This window comes from Pelobates fuscus, chromosome 13, assembly GCF_036172605.1.
Source record: "Pelobates fuscus isolate aPelFus1 chromosome 13, aPelFus1.pri, whole genome shotgun sequence".
NCBI lineage: Eukaryota > Metazoa > Chordata > Amphibia > Anura > Pelobatidae > Pelobates > Pelobates fuscus.
Genome location: NC_086329.1, coordinates 23982951 through 23998450, shown reverse-complemented (window position 1 = coordinate 23998450; position 15500 = coordinate 23982951). Strand labels below are relative to the sequence as shown.

General features: G+C 42.9%; 1 protein-coding gene across 2 annotated transcripts in view; it reads left to right on the top strand.

The window, feature by feature from the left end:
- Positions 1–15500, top strand: part of MIPOL1 (mirror-image polydactyly 1) — a 300629-nt gene that overhangs the window by 83538 nt on the left and 201591 nt on the right. The window lies entirely within an intron of this gene.

The window sequence follows — 15500 nt, the reverse complement described above, 5'->3', positions numbered from 1 at the left end:
GACGTGGCTCACTTAATGCAATCTGTATTTGCTCAGGGTGGAGAAAGGAATGACTTTTTGTCATTTATTTTTTTTCTGGGCTTTTTGTTGGCGGTTTGGAGCTGCTTGTGTGGCTCTGCGTTTTAGATCCTGGTACCGGTATTAACAAGGACTCTACCTACATTCAGACTGATTTGGGCATTAAATGGCTTGTTAGCACCATGTCAATCCAATCACAAAGAGCTTGTTTGTTTAGTTGCAAGGCCTTGAACAAACAGAGCAGAGGAGGGGAGGGGGAGGCAGAGGAGAAATAACAAGGACATATTCTCTATTTTAGTTAAAAAAGTCTTATATCTTCCTTGGCTCCTTCCATGCAAAGTGCTTTCATATCTTTATTTTTAGGTTAATGTAGCACATGTGTGTAAGAATACATTTGCGTGTTTGTCTGTGTGTGTTTGTATGTATGTGTGTATTTATATATATATATGTGTGTGTGTATATGTGTATGTATGTATGCATGCTTATATAAACAATATTTGGTATGTCTGGCACTCATCCTGAACGTAAAAAGTATAATAATATATATACCGAGGTGCAGCACAATGCTGATATATCCAATCCAAAAAATGAGCACACTCACTGGGTTTCACAAATCAAATAGGGGTATTTTTTTTTTTTTTAAATTCTTTATTTTTGTTCGTGTATGAGAAAAGAACATTCAGGTCTACTACGCCACAACAGCTGTGGGAGACCCGGCAACAACAATTATGAACATGGCGTTTAGATTACATTACACAATTTTTAAGTATAATATATGTTAAGACCAAGCTTGTCCTATAGTGGGAAACACATATGGAGAGTTGATGGCTTGCTTAAGCTCAAAAAACGGTCTATTATATCGTATTAGGTTACATGCATTAAGTATGTGAGTAGCGGTCTGATCATCGAAACTACGTATGTGAAGTACAACAATGTATATATTATGCCTATTAAGCTGCATTACGTGGAGTGCTTGGCTCTAGGGATTCAAGTAGAGGCACCGTATATGATGAGAGATCTGTGTAGCGTGCACAGGCTGGAGCTAGACTATACAGGGATATGTTTAGCTACTGGGCTTGTAATCTCAGGTGGTGCTATAGAGGCTGTGATAACTTATAAGAGCCTGCAGGGGGGGCTTGTAAGGTCGCTTGCATGCATATAGTCATCGTTCGTCCGCATAACGTGAAAATTAAACAAAGTAAGGTAAAAAGCAAAAAATACAGTTAACATATTAAGCAATATGGTACCACTAGGGGGACAGAGGTTACTTTGTGTCCTAACGTTAGGCAGGGTGGTATTAAGGCATGAATGGCGGGGTCCGATAGTCCAACATCAGGATGCCTGTCAGTAAGGTCGGCATTGTACACAACATCATGTTCCAACATTTAACGAGTTAAGTGTTTTAAAAGATAAAAAAAGTATAACCATAACGTGGGATATATAATGTCCGTGTCAATTGGCAACAGGAGCGGTGAGGTGTAAACGGATCGCCGCCACTGTTAGGGATATTATCTGGTAAGTATAGGTCAGTCAGTACCTCTCAGGTTGTGCAATAACTGTCCTGAGCGTGTCTTTATGGAAGATGGGTTACGTCCTGTGTTAAGCAGCAGGTAACTGGTGTCTCTCCGTCCTCATGTTGTGACCGTGGCGTAGGCGATCTCTTGGTTTCTCCGGGGTACGAAGGCTGTGACGTTCCCTGGGTCCCAGTTATGCTGTGTGGTCGACGTTTGGTGCATGACTTCGGGGATGGAGTCGGGTGGCAGGCCCAGGTTCCTTAGAAGTGCAGTCGCGTCCTCCATTTTGTGGACCGGGTATGAGTTCCCCTCGTGGGTGACCATCAAAGTTTGAGCTACTCGCCACCGGTAAGTGATGGTGCGTGAGCGGAGTAGCGTTGTAAGTGGTTGCAGAGACTTAAGCCACTTTAGCGTTTCCCCGGTTAAGTCCGCACAAAAAGTGAGAGCAGAGGCTTCAAATGTGTAAGGGGAGTGTCCCCGTACGGCAGCCATTACCGCCTCTTTGTCCTGTTTAGTCTGGAAGCAGATTATCAGATCCCTGGGAGCTTCTTTAGGAGCTTTCTGGGGTTTGGGTATTCGGAACATGCTCTCCAGAGTTATTAGTTTTGCTTGTTTCGGGGGTAATAGAGAGCACAGGAGGCGTCTCACGAAATGCGGTAATTCCGCGTCCGGCACTGTCTCCACCACTCCTCTGACCTTGAGGTTCTTGGATCTCTTTGGGTCCTCCATGGATGTGACTTTCCGTTCCAGGGCGGTATGTTGATCCCGCAAGGACTTTAACTCAGATTGCAAGTGAGTTGTCTGTTTGACGTTGTGGGAGTCTGTTTCCAGAACTCCCATGCGGCCTGTCAAGCCTTGAAGGTCGGCACGGAGTGCGGCCACGTCCGCATGTATGTCTCGCCGAAGGCCCGCCAGCAGTTCTTGCATGTCGGCCTTGGTTACCGGCGATGAGTCTTTTTTAATCAGGGATGACGCTGGGGTCACTGTTGGTCGTGGAGGGTCTTGTAGGAGGTAGTCTCCGGACTCCAGGGTGTGTTCTTCCGAGAAGTCGGAGCTATCGTCGGGGTAAGACGCCATCTTGGCTGATGTGGCTCCATGTGCCTGCCGCCATAAATCCCCAATGTTCATACCAAAGTTAGGTTTTTCGGCTTTTTGTTTCTTTGTTTTGCGCCCCATGATGTCGTGTGTGTGTTCAGGGATGTTTTCACAAATTTCTGCCGGGTTTATTGCTTGTTTCAGGCCTAGTTTGTCGGAGCTCATGGAAGATGCGACCGCTCAGGTTGGATGCTAGGCTCCGCCCCCCAAATAGGGGTATTTAGTTGCTGGAAAAAAAAAAAAAGTGTTTGTGTATGTGTGTGTGTGTGTATATATATATATATATATATATATATATATATATGTGTGTGTGCGTGCGTTTGTGTATATATATATATATATATATTAAAGGCCGGTGAGATAGCTCAGTGGGTTAATGCATCATCAGTAGAATCTGTTAAACCCCGTGGGTCGCAGGTTCATTTCCCAGCAGGGTTGACTCAGCCCTTCATCCTTCCGTGGTAGATAAAATGGGTAATAGTAACATTCCCTGGATGGTGGGAAAAAGTAACATCCCCAGGACGTACTTGGAAACCAGAATGTACCTTTTCTGGTTCAATACTTTGTTGTTGTTATTATTATAGATTATCATTTATATGGCACCAACATATTACGTGAGGAGAAAAGGTAAGGTCCCAGACTGGATGTGTCCCATTGCCTTGCAAGGGAGTTGATGGTGGAGGATTATTTGAGGGAAAGATGAAAGATGAGGAGTTCAAGAGGTAAATTTGAGTTTTGTCCGCATATAGATGATAATGAAATCCAAAGGAGTAATAAGGTTACAGAGAGACCGTGTAGATGGAGAAGGAAAGTTGAACCCACAACAGAGCCAACTGAGACAGGCAGCGGGGAGCAGGTGGCACCATAGAAAGATACGTTAGTGACAAATGTGCTTTCCTGGTTTTCATCCCATCTTTCTGAATGCTCTGAGTCCTTCCACATTTCTCAAACAGGGTGCATAGTACAGATAGCATTTATAATACTGTAAACATTGGGAGGAATTCATCAAAGGTTTGGGATTTAAAAAGAGGTGAACAATTCTAAAAGTGGCTCAGTCACTATGGAAATCGCCCAAATAAGTAGGAACAGGCCACTTTTACAACTTTGCATCACTTTGCAGATCATGGCACAATCTTCCCAGTGTCTTCAGTGCATAATATTGGAAGGAATGTGAGTAGGAGGGCGAGATTTTCGTTTTACCGGGCTGCCATATATTTTCATGTAATTAATAAAACAAAGGAGATATATGTATATATAGTCACAAAGACCTAAAATCTGATTTTATATATAATTGATTTTCTCACCCCTCCTCGGTGGAATGTTTATTCCTCATTCTCGGGTCCTCTACCAGAGGCCTGGGAGTTTGAGGGTTCTGCGCAGTATCTTAGCTGTTCCTAGAAATGCACTCTTCTGGACAGCTATCTCAGATGTCCCACCTGAAATCTGTTGAAGCCACTCCCCCAACCTGGGAGTCTCATGTTCCTTCTTCCTGATGTTATAGTCACTGGGTATTTCCACATCCACCACTACCGCAGTCTTTCGTTCCTTGTCTACCACCACGGTGTCGGGTTGGTTGGCCAGCACTTGCTTGTCTTTCTGGATCTTGAAGTCCCACATGATCTTAGCCATGTCATTCTCAACTACCCTTTGTGGGATCTCACATCTGGACTAAGGCAGGTCCAATCCATATTCTGTGCATATGTTTCTGTACACAATCCCAGCAACTTGGTTGTGTTTCTCAGTGTATGCTGTTCCTGCTAGCATCTTGCATCCGGCTACTAGGTGCTTGACTATCTCAGAGGCCTCTTTGCACAGTCTGCACCTTGGGTATTGCCTGGTGTGGTAGACTCCAGCTTCTATTGATCTGGTGCTGAGTGCCTGTTCCTGTGCTGCTTGGATTAGTGCCTCAGTGCTGTCCTTCAGTCCTGCCTTTTCCAACCACTGGTAGGATTTTGTCATATGAGCCACATCCACTATCTGCCGGTGGTACACCCCATGGAGAGGTTTGTCTTGCCAAGGAACCTCCTCTTTTTCTGCATCCTCTATCTGTTGAAGTCTCAGGCATTCCCTTAGCAGTTCATCTTTAGGAGCCATCTTCGTGATGCACTTGTGGATGCTCTGTGTTTCATCCAGAACTGTGGCTTTGACACTCATCAGACCCTGGCCTCCTACCTCTACACTGCAGGTGTACAATCTCTGGGTGCTGGATATCAGGTGGGATCCTCCATTCATAGTGAGTAGTTTCCGGATCTTGACATCCATGGTGACCAGTTCTTCTCTTGGCTAGGTTATTATTCCAGCTGGGTACCTGATACCGGTACGGTTTATGTGTTGATGGCATTGATCTTGTTCTTGAAATTGAGCTGGGACTTAAGGACCTGTCTGACTCTTTGGAGGTACTTGATGTTGCTCTCCTCCTTGGCTCTTCTTCATGGTTGCCATGTGTTTGTGGTACCCCCAGGTACATGTAGCAGTTCTCTACATCTTCTATTTGGCCTTCTGGAACTCCAATTCCTTCTGTCCTGATTGTCTTCCCTCTATATATCTATTATAGTCACAAAGACCTAAAATATGATTTGATATTTAAAAATAAAAATAAAAATCATGTGTTTATATATATATATATATATATATAACAGAATAGAGAACTTGCCGGCACTCCTGGATTTCCAATGAAGTAGTTTATTGTCACAAATGGTCGAGGTTTCAGTTCCTGGTTGGAACTTTCATCAGGACACAAAGAAAATATCACATACAAATAAACAGCTTTTATACTGAATAAATTAACTGATCACTAACCATCCCCAGCTGTTCGTCCAGTGGGTTGGGCCAACTGCTCTGGAAACTGGGCGCACAACTGTAGCACCTGGGTGATTCCCAAAACGTCAGAGGCATGGTCCGCCTCCATGGTGAGTGTATCCGGCGTCACTGCGTCGCTAGGCACCCGTTGTCATTTGGCTGGAGGTAATAGTGCAAAGGTTAGGAATTTATTATAATATATATACATAGCTACATAGCTGAAAAGAGTCTTGCGTCCATCAAGTTCAGCCTTCTTCACATATGTTTTTCTATCCAGAGTATAATCAGGTGGATTCATGTTACACCGCTGTCAGGGTACCTGAGGCCTCTACCTCTAAGGGAGGTAGAGACTTGGTGGTTTATCCATCCAGGCGAGCTGTTTCCTCCGTTCCTCGCGGTTCATCCACCCACTTAAACACCGGCCGCGAGGAATCCACATCCTTTTCTAGCAGGACGCTCAATACGTGACGTCATGACGCTATCACGAGCGACCTGTCACTCAAGTGTCCGATATCCAATCGGCACTTGTCAGAGGCGTGCTTACCATCCGGAGCCAGGGTATTTAAGCTTGCTTCTCTCTTCAGCTCATTGCCCTGTCGTGGTTCTAGCTTGTCTAGTCACTCAGTGCTCTGGTATTCTAGTTTGCTCTATTTGGTTTTGACTCGGCTTGTTGTACTACCCTGCTTCTCTGTTATCCCTTGACCCGGCTTGTCTCTCGCTTATCTGTCTTCTCGTTCCCTCGACCTCGGCTTGTCTCTGACTATTCTCTATTACTCTCGGTACGTTAGTCCGGCCATTCTAAGGCCCGGTATACGTACCTTTCCACTCTTTGTACCCTGCGTGTTGGATCCCTGTCCCGATCCTGACATTACGACAGGGCAAATGGATCCTGCAGGTACAAACAGTCAGCTTGGTTCTTCTGATCCCAGGTTTGACGCCATGGAGCATAGGATGGATCAGATGGCTCTAGCACTACAGGCACTTTTGTCTCGTGCTAGTAACCCACCTGAGGAGACACGTACTCCTTCTATTTCTCCTGCAGTCTCAGGTCTAGAGGTAGCCACTGTAGATGCTTCTTCCCGTATTACCCCACCAGTACGTTATGGCGGGTCACCGGAGAAGTGCCGTGGTTTTCTGAACCAGATTAGCATCCATTTCGAATTACAACCCCGCTCTTATCCTACAGATAGAGCGAAGGTTGGATTTGTTATTACTTTACTCATTGAGAAAGCTCTGAGATGGGCCAATCCTTTATGGGAGAATGATAATCCACTAGTCTATAATTATAATGCCTTTGTAGCTGCGTTTAGAAGAACTTTTGACCCTCCTGGTAGAAAGGTCAATGCAGCTAGATTACTGTTGCGCCTTAGACAGGACAATCGAACACTTGTGGACTATGCACTAGAGTTCAGGTCCTTGGCGGCAGAAGTTAAGTGGAACGAACAGGCTTATATAGATGTGTTTCTGAATGGGATATCAGATGTAATTCTTGACGAAGTCGCTACTAGAGAACTCCCTGAGAATTTGGAGGATTTAATTTCTTTTATATCTCGTATTGATGAACGCATAAGAGAGAGGCAGAACACTCGAGATAGGACCCGTAGACCCTCCTTTAAACTAGCGCCTACCTTTCAAAATTCTGAGTTCGAGGACTTACGTATTTCTGAACCTATGCAGATAGGCAGTACTCATCTCACAGAGAGAGAGAGACAGTACAGAAGAAGGGAGGGTTTATGTATGTATTGTGGAGTCAGAGGACATTTACGCCTAAATTGTCCTAATCGTTCGGGAAACGCTCGCACCTAAGTTTCTCTAGAGGACAGGCCTTGGGTGTTTCTACTTTGTCCTCTATTCACAATTACAAAGAGTTCAGGCTTCTGTTACCCGTTTCTTTGAGGTGGGAGAAGGGAGTAGTAAAGACTATGGCACTAATCGATTCTGGAGCTGCTGAGAGCTTTATAGATCAGGGTTTTGTTGCCAAGCATGCTATCCCATCCCAGTTAAAAGAGACACCACTGGCTGTTGAGGCCATCGATGGTAGACCGTTACTTGAGCCTGTTATTTTCCATGAGACCATACCGATTAACTTAACTGTTGGCATCCTACATAAAGAGGATATATCCTTAATGCTCATTTCTTCTCCGTCTATTCCCATAGTCCTGGGGTACTCCTGGTTGAGGAGACACAACCCTATTATTAATTGGGAGTCAGGGGAGATAGTTTCGTGGGGAGAGAATTGTCAAGAAAAATGCTTGCGGAAGGTCTTACCTCTCGGATTAACTAATACATCGAATACCTCTGACAATCCTACAGAGACACAAATTCCGCCTCAGTATCTAGATTTAAAGGCAGTATTTGACAAAAAGAAAGCCGATACCTTACCCCCACACAGGTCCTTTGATTGCAAAATTAACCTACTCCCTGGTACCATGCCTCCCAGAGGTCATGTATACCCATTATCTACAAAAGAGAACTCAGTTCTAGAGGAGTATATTCACGAGAATTTAGACAAGGGATTCATCAGGAGGTCCTCCTCCCCTGCCGGGGCTGGATTTTTTTTTGTTAAAAAGAAAGATGGCTCTTTGAGACCTTGTATTGATTATCGAGGCTTGAATAAGATAACCATTAAAAATGCCTACCCGATTCCCTTGATCACCGAACTCTTCGATCGTTTGAAGGGCTCTACAATTTTCACCAAGTTAGACCTCAGAGGGGCATATAACTTGGTGAGAATCCAGCAGGGACATGAGTGGATGACGGCATTCAATACTCGATATGGTCACTATGAATATACTGTTATTCCTTTTGGGTTATGCAATGCGCCAGCTGTTTTCCAGGATCTGATAAATGAGGTTCTTAGGGAATTTCAGCAAGATTGCGTCATTGTATACCTAGATGATATACTCATTCATTCTAGTGAGATTGAGACTCATCACAAGCAAGTCAGGAGGGTTTTGCACAAGCTTCTCCAGCATGGCTTGTACTGCAAGTTGGAGAAATGTAGCTTTGATCAAACCCAGGTAACCTTTCTCGGCTATGTGATCTCTGGGGAGGGATTTAAGATGGATCCGGATAAGCTCCAATCCATTCTAGAGTGGCCTTTACCCAAAGGTCTTAAAGCCATACAGAGATTTATTGGTTTTTCTAATTATTACAGGCGCTTTATTAAGGGCTATTCTTCCATTATCGCACCTATCACTAATATGACCAAACAGGGGGCTGATACTAAGAATTGGACTACTGAAGCTCTCCTTGCGTTCAAAACTCTCAAGGAGCTTTTCGCTTCCGCTCCAATTTTAGTTCACCCCGACACTTCTCTGCCTTTTCTACTTGAGGTAGACGCATCAGAGACTGGTTTAGGTGCTGTCCTATCTCAAAGGTTGGGGGTTGATAAACCATTACATCCATGTGGATTTTTCTCTAAAAAATTGACCGGTACTGAAAGCAGATATGACATTGGTGACAGAGAATTACTAGCGGTTATCAAGGCTTTGAAAGAGTGGAGACATTTATTGGAAGGTACATTACATCCTGTTACCATTCTAACTGACCACAAAAATTTGTCTTATATCGGAGAGGCTAAGCGGTTGTCCTCCAGGCAGGCTCGTTGGTCGTTGTTTCTTACCCATTTCAATTACGTTCTGACTTACAGACCTGGGTCAAAGAATTCTAAAGCCGATGCGCTATCTCGCCAATATGAGCCCTCTGCTTCAGTTGAACCACTTATGTCCTCCATTGTACCCAAATGCAATATTATTGCTAATACCAGTCTCAAAATTCATTCTCCGCTACTTGACCAGATCTTGAAGTCACAACATCTAGCTCCCGGAAACACTCCTGAGGGAAGAAACTTTGTTCCTCCTGAACTTCAACTGGAGCTCTTACAGTGTTTTCACGAAAGTAAAATAGCTGGTCATCCTGGTATTCGCAAGACGTACTCTTTGATATCCAAGGATTTCTGGTGGCCTTCACTTCGAAAAGATATTGAGGAGTTCGTCGCAGCTTGTGAAACGTGTGCCAAGACTAAACTACCTCATACATCTCCATGTGGCCTGTTACACCCCTTGGACATTCCTGAGAAACCTTGGTCCTGTTTGTCCATAGACTTTATCGTTGATTTGCCTGCTTCCAAGAGACAGACTGTTATTCTCACGGTAGTGGATAGATTTACTAAGATGGCCCATTTCGTGCCATTACCTAAACTTCCGACTTCTCCTGAATTGGCGGAGATTTTTGCAAGAGAGGTTTTTCGCCTACATGGGATTCCTTCGGAGATTGTTTCTGATAGAGGCTCTCAATTTGTCTCACGTTTCTGGAGATCCTTTTGTTCTCAAATGGGCATCAAATTGAACTTCTCCTCGGCCTATCACCCTCAGTCTAACGGAGCTGCTGAACGTACCAATCAGAAGATCGAACAGTATCTGCGTTGCTTTGTTTCCGAACACCAGGACGATTGGGTCGGCCTGATTCCTTGGGCGGAGTTCGCACACAATAACCTTGTTTGCGATTCAACTCGCTCTAGCCCTTTCTTCATGAACTATGGCTTTCATCCTTCGATTTTTCCTTCGGTTTCCTCTTCTCAGGGGATACCGTCGGTTGATGATCATGTCGCCAACCTGAAGAAATTATGGGATCAGACTCGGCAAATTCTGTTACATAGTTCCTCGTTGTTCAAGAAACACGCTGACAAGCATAGAAGAGCGGCTCCTGTTTTTGTTCCTGGGGATAGGGTATGGTTAAGTACTAAGAATATTCGACTAAAAGTTCCATCTATGAAATTTGCTCCTCGCTACATAGGCCCTTACAGGGTTCTCACTCGTATCAATCCGGTTGCGTATCGCCTTGCTCTGCCACCTGCCTTACGCATTCCTAACTCTTTTCATGTCTCCTTGTTGAAACCCCTTATTTGCAACAAATTCTCCTCTAAGGTCTCCTCGCCTCGTCCTGTTCAGGTGGAGGGTCGGGAGGAGTACGAGGTAAGCTCCATCGTTGATTCCAGAATTTCAAGGGGAAAATTGCAATATCTGGTCAACTGGAGGGGATATGGTCCTGAGGAGAGGAGTTGGGTACCTCAGGAGGACGTTCATGCTTCTCGCCTTCGCAGAGCATTTCACCTCCGCTTCCCATCTCGCCCCGGTTCCTTCCGCCCGGTGGGCGTATCTGAGAGGGGGGGTACTGTCAGGGTACCTGAGGCCTCTACCTCTAAGGGAGGTAGAGACTTGGTGGTTTATCCATCCAGGCGAGCTGTTTCCTCCGTTCCTCGCGGTTCATCCACCCACTTAAACACCGGCCGCGAGGAATCCACATCCTTTTCTAGCAGGACGCTCAATACGTGACGTCATGACGCTATCACGAGCGACCTGTCACTCAAGTGTCCGATATCCAATCGGCACTTGTCAGAGGCGTGCTTACCATCCGGAGCCAGGGTATTTAAGCTTGCTTCTCTCTTCAGCTCATTGCCCTGTCGTGGTTCTAGCTTGTCTAGTCACTCAGTGCTCTGGTATTCTAGTTTGCTCTATTTGGTTTTGACTCGGCTTGTTGTACTACCCTGCTTCTCTGTTATCCCTTGACCCGGCTTGTCTCTCGCTTATCTGTCTTCTCGTTCCCTCGACCTCGGCTTGTCTCTGACTATTCTCTATTACTCTCGGTACGTTAGTCCGGCCATTCTAAGGCCCGGTATACGTACCTTTCCACTCTTTGTACCCTGCGTGTTGGATCCCTGTCCCGATCCTGACAACCGCTAATTAGTGAATGCTGCAATTGGTAAACACTATAACCACTGTCACGTGGTGCTAAAGTGAGCAGCTGCCGTTGAGAAGTGCTGTGGCCTTTGTCATATAACTGACTAGACGTGGCAGGACTAGAGATACAGAGATATGGACTACAATAGTATTTTCTTTAATCACTCTGCAGGCAGATCTGTTCTTATTGGTAGATTTACAATTTATAATAAAATAAAATTCTGAGAAATATACGTTGCATTTGTAAATCAGTATTAGTGGATGTGTGAATATATTACTCCTCTTTTCACACCAATCTGTGTGTGATTTAATTTTCAGACTGCAGGTGGGGATGTGCATATACATATATATACATATTTATATATTCAGCATCACACTGAGAGGATATCCGTAAGAATAATACATTCTCCTAAATCTGGCACCACGTTACCTGGAGAAAGATTGTGTGACCCTCTGATAAAGTGAACTTTCATTCTACCATGTTAGACTCCGCTCGTAATAAATTAAAGAATAATCTCTTTGGAATTCTATGACTTACAAGATTCCTTTGGAATTCTTTTAATCAGCCATGCTTGTGGTAATGTAGCAGACCTACATTGTGGTTATGGTAGATCATGGTGGCTATACGCCTCCCCGTAGAGGAATATTTTTCCCCATTTACTTTATCAGACGTCTGATTATAGACCTGTTCTGACAGTTGTTGCTGCAATGCAAAAAAGACTTTGCCTTAATGTCCTGTAAATGGTGCAGGTAGTGAGTACAATCCATTTTTATTTATTTATTTTACATCACACTGATCACACAACTACATTTGATTATTGTTTTTTTTGTGTGTGTGTTGGACTTGCAGCTGATAAAAAAAAACAAAAAAAAAATGGAAGAAATAAATAATAATAATATTTTAAGAATTAATGGCTCCAGCGTATTGCACAACTAGCAAAAGCTGTAAATAATATTATAATAGTGTTATGAGCAAACATGGGTGGAAATAGACAGAAAATGTAAAGCTACACATACTTGTAATATGTTTTTCAACATTTTTTTTTTTTTAGATGTATCAATTACAAGATATAAGTAGTTCTGTTAAATTGGCACCCACTGGTTTAAATGTCCTTCCTTCCTTAACACTTGGCTCCTCCCCTGGCATGCTTTGCATGTATGCTGGCAGACAACATTTAAAAAACAGACATTTTATGTAGCTTTTTTTATTGTTATTGTGTTAGTGAAACTGTATTTTTTTAAGCCAAAGAAAAACAAACCAATAATCCCTAGCTTTTTTTTTATCGCAAAGGCCTAGCTAGTAACATGATGTAATATTACTGACCTAACTACTAACATGAGGTAATATTACTGGCCTAGCTAGTAACATGATGTAATATTACTGGCCTAACTACTAACATGAGGTAATATTACTGGCCTAGCTAGTAACATGAGGTAATAATACTGGCCTAGCTAGTAACATGAGGTAATAATACTGGCCTAGCTAGTAACATGAGGTAATAATACTGGCCTAGCTAGTAACATGAGGTAATATTACTGGCCTAGCTAGTAACATTAGGTAATATTACTGGCCTAGCTAGTAACATGAGGTAATAATACTGGCCTAGCTAGTAACATGAGGTAATAATACTGGGCTAGCTAGTAACATGAGGTAATATTACTGGCCTAGCTAGTAACATGAGGTAATAATACTGAGCTAGCTAGTAACATGAGGTAATATTACTGGCCTAGCTAGTAACATGAGGTAATATTACTGGCCTAGCTAGTAACATGAGGTAATATTACTGGCCTAGCTAGTAACATGAGGTATAATCACTGGCCTAGCTAGTAACATGAGGTAATATTACTGGCCTAGCTAGTAACATGAGGTAATATTACTGGCCTAGCTAGTAACATGAGGTAATATTACTGGCCTAGCTAGTAACATGAGGTAATATTACTGGCCTAGCTAGTAACATGAGGTAATATTACTGGCCTAGCTAGTAACATGAGGTAATATTACTGGCCTAGCTAGTAACATGAGGTAATAATACTGGCCTAGCTAGTAACATGAGGTAATAATACTGGGCTAGCTAGTAACATGAGGTAATATTACTGGCCTAGCTAGTAACATGAGGTAATAATACTGAGCTAGCTAGTAACATGAGGTAATATTACTGGCCTAGCTAGTAACATGAGGTAATATTACTGGCCTAGCTAGTAACATGAGGTATAATCACTGGCCTAGCTAGTAACATGAGGTAATATTACTGGCCTAGCTAGTAACATGAGGTAATATTACTGGCCTAGCTAGTAACATGAGGTAATATTACTGGCCTAGCTAGTAACATGAGGTAATATTACTGGCCTAACTACTAACATGAGGTAATATTACTGGCCTAGCTAGTAACATGAGGTAATATTACTGGCCTAGCTAGTAACATGAGGTAATAATACTGGCCTAGCTAGTAACATGAGGTAATAATACTGGGCTAGCTAGTAACATGAGGTAATATTACTGGCCTAGCTAGTAACATGAGGTAATAATACTGGGCTAGCTAGTAACATGAGGTAATATTACTGGCCTAGCTAGTAACATGAGGTAATATTACTGGCCTAGCTAGTAACATGAGGTATAATCACTGGCCTAGCTAGTAACATGAGGTAATATTACTGGCCTAGCTAGTAACATGAGGTAATATTACTGGCCTAGCTAGTAACATGAGGTAATAATACTGGGCTAGCTAGTAACATGAGGTAATATTACTGGGCTAGCTAGTAACATGAGGTAATATTACTGGGCTAGCTAGTAACATGAGGTAATATTACTGGGCTAGCTAGTAACATGAGGTAATATTACTGGCCTAGCTAGTAACATGAGGTAATATTACTGGCCTAGATAGTAACATGAGGTAATATTACTGGCCTAGCTAGTAACATGAGGTAATATTACTGGGCTAGCTAGTAACATGAGGTAATATTACTGGGCTAGCTAGTAACATGAGGTAATATTACTGGGCTAGCTAGTAACATGAGGTAATATTACTGGCCTAGCTAGTAACATGAGGTAATATTACTGGCCTAGCTAGTAACATGAGGTAATATTACTGGCCTAGATAGTAACATGAGGTAATATTACTGTCCGATGTAGGTGAGCTAGTACTATGTAATTAGTACTATGTTGGTATTTTTTTATCTGCTTTAACAGAATGCTTTATTGTTTTGCATGTGGTAAAATCGGTGACATTGATTAGTGAAATGGGTAGATCTGAAGTAATATTCATAAATGGGAAGTAATACTAGGCAATCTTAACCTGCATAGTAATAGGACGTGATATTCTAGTTTAAATAGTAATTTTATGCATAGTAATAGGACGTGATATTCTAGTTTAAATAGTAATTTTATCCTGTTTGCTATAAATGATATTATTTTCTAGTCTCTATAGTAACATTAGGTGATTTTCTGCCCTAAGTGGTAATATGAAATGATAATCTTGGAATATTATTGTGTTTATAGAGGTATTATCCTAGCCTGTTTAGGGTTACGTTTGAAGAACACCTTGGATATATCTGTTGGCAGATTGCATGAGGTAGAAACAGGACAAGTCAATCAGCACATAGGGATCAAAGGTGGACGGTATTGATATATGGCAACAACAAGATACCACTGGAAACACAGCCCAGTATATTGCTGACATCATAATGATTGCGCCCTGGCCATCTGTTCTTTTTGTGGCATCAGGATAATGTAGTCAGTCATCATTACCAACGTGTGATAACTGATAAGGTTCTAGTGAATTCTGCTCTTCATACAAATAAAGGAGGACATGGCTTTACCGAACAGGATATATGTTACTAACTAATATATGGCAGGTGAAAGTGAAAACGTTTTGCTGAATCAAAACAGATAAATCAGAGTTGGGTTAAGATTACCCAGGGTCCTAAGCATAGTGCCAAATTGGGATCCCCCATTATTTAAATAAGTGTTTTGGATGTTTGTAGTGGCTGAGTGATGTGTGTGTTGGGAGGAGAGAGGGGGCTGTGTGTGGTGGCTGAGTGTTATTTGTGTGTGTGTGGAGGGGAATCTGAGGATGGCTGAGCGATGTGTGTGGGGGAGTGGTGTCTTAGGATGGCTAAGTTGTGTGTGTGTGTGTATTTTGTCAGAGTGTGTGGGGAAGTATTTAATTTCTGTTTACATGTTTGAAAGGAGAGTAATCCTTGGTGCTCCAGTTGAGAGTGATTAGAGCAGCTGGATCCCTAGTGGTCCAGTGGATGGTGAGCTGGGAAGGTGGGGATGCATTCTACTCTGCACCAATATCGGCTGCAGATCACTTTAAGAGCACTCTTGTGGTTC